Genomic DNA, 7,397 nt, shown 5'->3' with positions numbered 1-7,397 from the left:
AGGTGCTAGTAAATTCTACATACTACTTGTGACATCTAGGGGAAGTCATTTATAGGAATGATGATAACAGCAAGTGTTCATATAGTGCTTAAGATCTACAGAAAGATTTGCATATATGATCTTATTTGACAATGAGTTCTATTATTATTCATTCCCATTTTGCAAATGAGAAAATTGAGGCACAGAGAAGTTAAATTACTTGCTTAGTCACAAGACTCCTAAGTGGCCAAAGGAGGGTTGGTTCTTGGATCTTCCTAACTCCAAGTCCAGCACTCCTTACCTGGCTACCCTTACAACACCCCAGAGAAGCGGTTATTCAGCCTTTTCTCCCAATAGTCCAGTGAGTGGGACAGTAAAGCTTCCCCACAAGGCAGACATTTGGGCAACTTTATGATCTTCAGGAAGCTTTGCTGGACTCTAGCTGAAATTTGCCTTTAGAACTTCTATTTATCAATTAATCAACAAGCATTTATTATGAAGTACTTACTATATGCCATTCATTGAGCTAGAACTGGGTAATGTAAGGAAAGACAAAGGCAGTCCCTCCATTTCCTAGCTGTGAACCTGAAATTGCTTAACCCCAATTGCCTAGCCCTTGCCTGGGTTAGAAATGATATAAGGACAGCTGACAAGGTTAATAAAAAAAAAAAGCCCCTCCAGAAGATTACATTCTAATGAAAGAATGAAATTCACTCTACATTATGTGTGTATATGTGTATGACTTTCAGAGGCAAATTTCTATTTTGATTTCTGTACGAATTAAATTTTTAAAAGGATGGGAAAATTTCTTCTGGACTTATATGGAATAAGACTTATAACTCCTACCATAATTTTCTCTGGAACCATGAAGAACAAACTTATACCTCTCTTCTACATGAGAAGTATTTGAAGTATTTTCAAGTACTTGAAAACTGATCTCTTGTCCCCACCTAGGCTTTTCTTCTTCTGGCTAACATCCAAACATCTAGTTCTTCCTCCTGTTATCCTTCTCTTATGGCATGATTTGTAATCCCTTCCATTCTAGCCTCCTTCCTCTGAACAAATGCAAGTTTTCAACTTTTTCTTTTAATCTCAGGACCTATAATTTTACTGGCATAAGAGCAATCTACCATGATTTAGGAATCTTCCCTCAGCCAAAGGAGATCAATTATTGCAATTTATAGTTTTTAAGTTGTTTAGATCACTGAAAAGTTAAGTGACTTGCCTAGGATCATGTAGCCAGCATGCATAAGAGGAAGGGTATGAACCCAGGTTTTCCTGACCTGAAAGTCAGACCTCTAGCCATCATTTTGCTGCTGCCCAAGCCATCAATGTCTTTATTTATTAAGTGTGACCTGAGTGACAACATTTGGGTGTTGTCTGCCAGGAAGTACTAGGATTACTGCCTTCCCTTTCTGAACATTATGCCTTTCTAATGAAACTTAAGATCTCTGGCTTTTCCTTCTGCCACAGGGTCATGAGATTTAAAGCTGGAAGGGACTTGAGAATTCCTCTAGTCCCTCATTTTACAGAACCAAGGCTCAGAGAGAGAAACTATTGCTCAAGGATGGGCAATGAGTCAAAAATTTCCAATAAACCCTAGGAATTCTGATCTAATTCATTGCCTTTTCTACTAGAAAACAACCCTTCTTTCCTCTCACCCTCCTCACTCTTTTACTCCTTAGAAATAAAGGGGGGAAAGGAGCAGTTGTTTATTCAGACACATATTGAATAAAGCACCTTGGAGAAGACCAGTTCATGTCAAAGTAGGGCAAGAATATTCTTGTCCAGATTTGGCTCAGCTGTTTTACACCAAGCCTAGGAAATCTCCACAGGCCTTGGCAGGCAATTACATGTGAAAAAGGTGACTTGAATGTCACATATTTCATTATTGCTAAGACTGCCCCACCAGTCCTGGACTTTTCCCAGAGGAGCCCAAAGTGCCCCTGGTGTTCAGTATATCAATGAAATGTGCATAAACACATAGGATGGGATCCAAGATGCTTATCCCACAAACATCAGCAGACCTAATTTAGCCAGATAGCTTGAAAAAAGGTTTCATTCTGTATTTGAAAGAAAAATGGACAACTCATTAAACTTTTTCAGGTTTCAGGTTGTTATGTGAAACATTAGGCTAGACTAAACAATCTCTGAGGCTCCTTCCAGCTCTGGAACTGAGATCTAGTCATCATTTTAGCTCTCCAAAGTCATGATTGTTAACAGGTCTGAAGACTGGAAACAGCAAGAGCCAGGCGGACAATTTTGTGGAGCTCTGACTTGATTAAATGCAATTTACACAGAAGTAAGAAAAAAACAAAAACAAACCAACAACATTACTAGTGATGCCATTTTGGTCTTTCTCAAGTACAAAGTATAACAACCAACCAACTGGAAATAGTTGGATACTGGGCAGGTCAGGAAATCCCAGTTCTAGTATTAGGGCTGCCTGTTGGCAGCATGACCTTGGGTAAATCAAATTCTTTGTTGTCCATGGCCCTATGTGAAATTGATTATTGATTACTAAGTAGTTATGTATTATTTATAGTTAAGAGTTTTATATTATATGACATATAAATTTATATAAATTATGTAAAATTATTTATAGCTAATAGTTTTGTATTATTTTAATATAAATATACATTCTAGTTAAGAATTTTATATTATATTATTACATTAAAGAATATGTATAAATGGAGATTTTGAGCCTTTGAACGTCATTCCCCAGAAGTTCCTTAGTATTTCCCAAAGTTCCATTTTCCTGCATCCCTGCATTTTGCATGATGGTATTTAAGTAGTTGTAACTCCTCCCTCTTCTGCTCTTTGACCTGTGACCAGGCTGAAGTCAGGCAGTTCTTTTGTTTTAGTTATTATTAATGAAACTTAATAAAATATAATATTTAGTTATTGATCATTAATTTAAAAACCCACAAATATAAATTATTATGTGTTATATTATGTTATTTATAGTTGTATTGTAAATGTAAATTTGTATAAATTATTATGCAAATTATATTTATCATTTATTGTTGAGTTTTAGATTATATTGTTTATTACATAATTTAATATAAATTATTATGTTATTATTCATAGTTGAGTTTTGTTAGTCACAATAATAATCATTATAACTAAACTTATAGTAATTGTTGCAAACTTTATCAGTATAACCACATTTTTTAAAAAGGCCTAATCTTCCATCTTAGAATCAATACTGTGTATCAGTTCCAAGGCAAAAGAGCAGTAAGGCTTAGGCAAAAGGTCTTTGTGGTCGACACAATGTAAGATTTAAATTAATATCCAATAACTCCAAGTATTATATTTTATAAGATTTATTAATAATCACTTGAAGAAGAAAAAATATAAGAAGAAAAGTAAAAACCTGAGTAAAGACAGGTGAGCAAAATTCTCCTGCCCCTCACCTCACCCCACCTCCCCAAACCACAATCAGGGAAGAAGAGAGTGCGAGGGCAGAGCTACAACAAAACTTATATCCTCCCTGTGTTAGTATGTAACATGAGAGGGAACATGGGAAGCTGAGATTTAGAGTTCTGGGGAGCAAACCCTAATTACATATTACATTAAGTGACTTACCCAGGGTCACACAGCTAGGAAGAGTTCAAGACCAGATTGGAACTCAGGACCTCCTGTCTCTGGGCCTGCCTCTCTGTCCACAGAGTCATCATATAACTAAATTTTAAGGTTTTTTGGCTTAAAGTATTACTACACATGTCCAATGCCCAACCCTTATCTAAAGAGCAAAACCAAATGTCAGTTGAGGAAGATAAGAATGATAGATGGAGAAAGAGTTAACTAAGATCTCAAGGTGTTTACCTAGTTCTGGGCTCCATTTGTAAATGGAGTTGGAGAGAAGGAACCTTCTGGAGAAAGCTAAGGAGAGTTGATTAAGTCAATGAGCCTCTTTCATAACACTGTGAACTCTGGAAAGTTGGGAGGGCACTGCGGGGCTGGTTCATACAGGAGGATGTTGATCCAATTTAAGTTTTCTCTCCATCTTGATGCCAACAGAATGCCAGCCCAATTGGGATTTTCTGGTCACTGGGATGGGCAAAGACTTATAGTTAAGTGGCCAGGTAGAATAATTAAGAACCAATCATAATTGTAATGGGAGGAGGGCATGGAATCACTAAGCTGCATAAAAGCTGTTATAACTGCATCAGGGATCTTTTGTTCCTGAGGGACCATTGACCTCTATTTTTATTAACTGCTAGACTTACCAAAAATATGTAAGCTCAGACTTTTTGTACTTCAATCTCTCATTATTATTATTATTTTTAAACCCTTAACTTCTGTCTTAGAGTCAATACTGTGTACCAGTTCCAACACAGAAGAGCAGTAAAGGCTAGGCAATGGGAGTCAAGTGACTTGCCCAGGATCGCACAGCTGGGAAGTGCCTGAGGCCTGATTTGAACCCAGGATCTCCCATCTCTGGGCCTGGCTCTCAAACCACTGAGCCACCCAGCTGCCCCCTCAGTCTCTCATTATTGCAGATGTATTGCAACACTTGTAAAATGAGAAATTTTGACCTGATGATGGCAAAAGTCTCTTCTAGTCTTAATTATTTTGTGGACTTATTTTTTTACTTTTAAGATCAATTTACTTTTAAGAATCAATTCAAACAGCAATGAAGTCATCAGGTATTGCTGGCACCTTCTAACACTGACTGATTATAAGGGCTGCCATTTACATGGGGCTTTGAGGTTGTCACAATTCTTATTTGAGTGCCACAGTAGCTCTTGGTAGTTATTATCCCTATGTATGTTGAGGAGGAAACATGCAGAGAGGTTAAATGATTCAGCCATAGTAACTCCACTGGTTAAAGGCAGGAGATGGTTTTGACCTGGGATCTTTCACCCTCATGGCAAGCCTTGGCTCCACATTTCACAGTGCCAAAAAATGGCACTCTTTTAGAAAAAAAAAAAAGTGTTCAACTCCACCGTAATTACCACAAGGGGGTGGAATGGGATCATTATATCGGGTTTTTGCTTCTCAGAAAATCTCTAAATGAAATTCTGTATATCCTATTGAACTGGGTTTCTATTCTAAACTGCTTTATAATGTGTGGAAATGGACCTTTTTTAAAAAAAACTATTCTGCTAAATGAAAGACATTTTTAATAAAAAAAGAAAAATGGCAAAAGCTTAAATGACTCATATGATATCTCTAAATTAGAAGCTACCCAGTGTCATGACAGCTGGGGCTAGTTTTCTCACACCAGGAAAAACAGCTAAGTGGTACAGTGGACAAAGTGTCTGTCCTGGAGACAGGAAGACAGATCTTCATGAGTTCAAATCTGGTCCAAGACACCTACTAGTTGCATGACCCTGGACAAGTCATCTAATCCCATTTGCTTCAGTTTCCTCGTCTTAAAATGAGTTGGAGAAGGAATTGAAAAACTACTCCAGTATTTTTTACCAACAAAACCCCAAAGGAGTCATGATGAATTGGACATGCCTGAAAGCAACCAAACAACAACAACAACAACAAAAACCAGGAAAAGCAGACTCAGAACCAAAGCTCTAGGCTTGAATGGATGGGTGCCAGGTCCCCTGGGAATATCAGAATTGCCAGTCTTCTCTGCAAAAGTACAGGGCTCTTAGCAACTCTGTAAGCACCCAGGGTTACAAGACATCACATAGAGCGCAGACATGGCTTGGAGTGCAGGCATTATCTCATCCCAACAAAAACTACAAAGAACTTGTCCCTGAGCCTATAGACAGCTCAGACAATTCCTTATCTCCTCAACAGTTAGGCCTCCATCATGCCTGTAGAATATTCCAAGCTTAAGCATTGCTCTTCATGGACCTCCCTTGACTTACCCAATAAGGGGAAAGACCTCAGTGTGGCCAGGGAGTCCAGTAATGCTCCCTTTTTTGGGAACTGATGAACTCCACAGGACTGACAGCACAGTAAAGGATGGTCCGGGTTGATCCTACTGCTTGTGCTCCTCTGTCATATGGACCCTTCACCTTTGCATCTGTCAACAGTGATTTTTCTTCTGGTGGAGGGGCACACTTATACAATGGCCTCCCTGAGGGTCCAAGGTGCTTATAGCCTCAGTTCTGTCTGTATTTCTTGTCCCCCCTCCTCCTCCCTCTTGCTGTCTTTTATAATAAGGCTAAGACAACAGGTAGAGAGGCAAGTAGATTCTGAGATGCAGGTGTGAACTTCAATCAACCTAGCAAGCATTTATTAAACACCTACCAAGTGCCAGGTACTATGCTAGGTGCTAGAGACACAAAGAGAAAAGCAAATGAGTCCTTGCCCTAAAGATTGCCCTTTATATTAGTTTTTTAAAAATCAACAAACAACCCCCCTTATCTTCCATCTTAGAATCAGAATTCTAAGGCAGAAGAGTGGTAAGAACTAGGCAATGTGGGTTAAGTGACTTGCCCAGGGTCACACAGCTAGGAAGTGTCTGAGGCCAGATTTGAACCAAGGACCTTCTATCTCTAGACCTGGCTTTCAATCTACTGACTCACATAGATGTACCCAGTAGTCATCTTTTCTGACACAGCAACTTCTGTTGGCCTGAGTTCAACTCTGGCCAAGGTGACCGATATCTCAGGTTTTTCCAACTCATAAGATGGTCTCTCTGGTTGCACAGGATTGCTTCTTTGTTCTTCTCAGGATTGCTCTTTGTTCACTGATGGTCAAGGAAGGAAACATTAAGTGGAAGAGATAGTCTGGAGCTAATGATTAGTAAGCCTAGTTAAAATGCCCTTGTAACAAATATTCATAATCAAGGAAAACAAATTCCCATTCTGGCCAAGTCCAAAAATGTATGTCTCAGTCTGAATCTTGAGTTCATCTATCTCTTCCCTGTTGGTGGGTGGGTAGCACGGTTTATCATCAATCCTTTGGAATTGGGTTGGATATTACATTGATCAGAGTTCTTGTCTTCTTAATTGTTTGTCTAGGTGATGTTATATAAATTGTTCTCCTGGTAAAGGTTATTTTACTCTGCATCAGTTCATATAAAAGTCTTTCCAAGTTTTTCTAAATTATTGCCTTCCTAATTTCAAATCCCTGAGCACTCTCTTAGTTTGTAACTCTTTGACACTACAAAAAGACTTGTTATAGATGTTTTTGTACATATGAGTTCTTTTCTTTGAGCTCTTTGGGTCTTAGGCCAAATACTTTTTTGGTCAGGGCAAAGGAAATAAGAGTTTAGTGACTCTTTGGGTATAGATTCTAATTGTTTTCCACAACTGATGTACCAATTCACAGCTCTACCAACAAGGCATTAATGGACCTATTTTCTCACAGCCTCTACAACACATGTTCTTTTCTTTTCTCTTCTCTTTTTTCCCTTTTTCTCTTCTCTTCTTTTCCTTTCTTTTCCTTTCAAAAACCCTTACCTGTTGTCTTAGAATCAGGCAAAAGAGAGGTAAGGGCTAGGC

Source organism: Monodelphis domestica, chromosome 8 (genome assembly GCF_027887165.1).
Source record: "Monodelphis domestica isolate mMonDom1 chromosome 8, mMonDom1.pri, whole genome shotgun sequence".
Lineage (NCBI taxonomy): Eukaryota > Metazoa > Chordata > Mammalia > Didelphimorphia > Didelphidae > Monodelphis > Monodelphis domestica.
The sequence above is the reverse complement of the archived record's forward strand: the minus strand, read 5'-3'. Positions refer to the sequence as shown.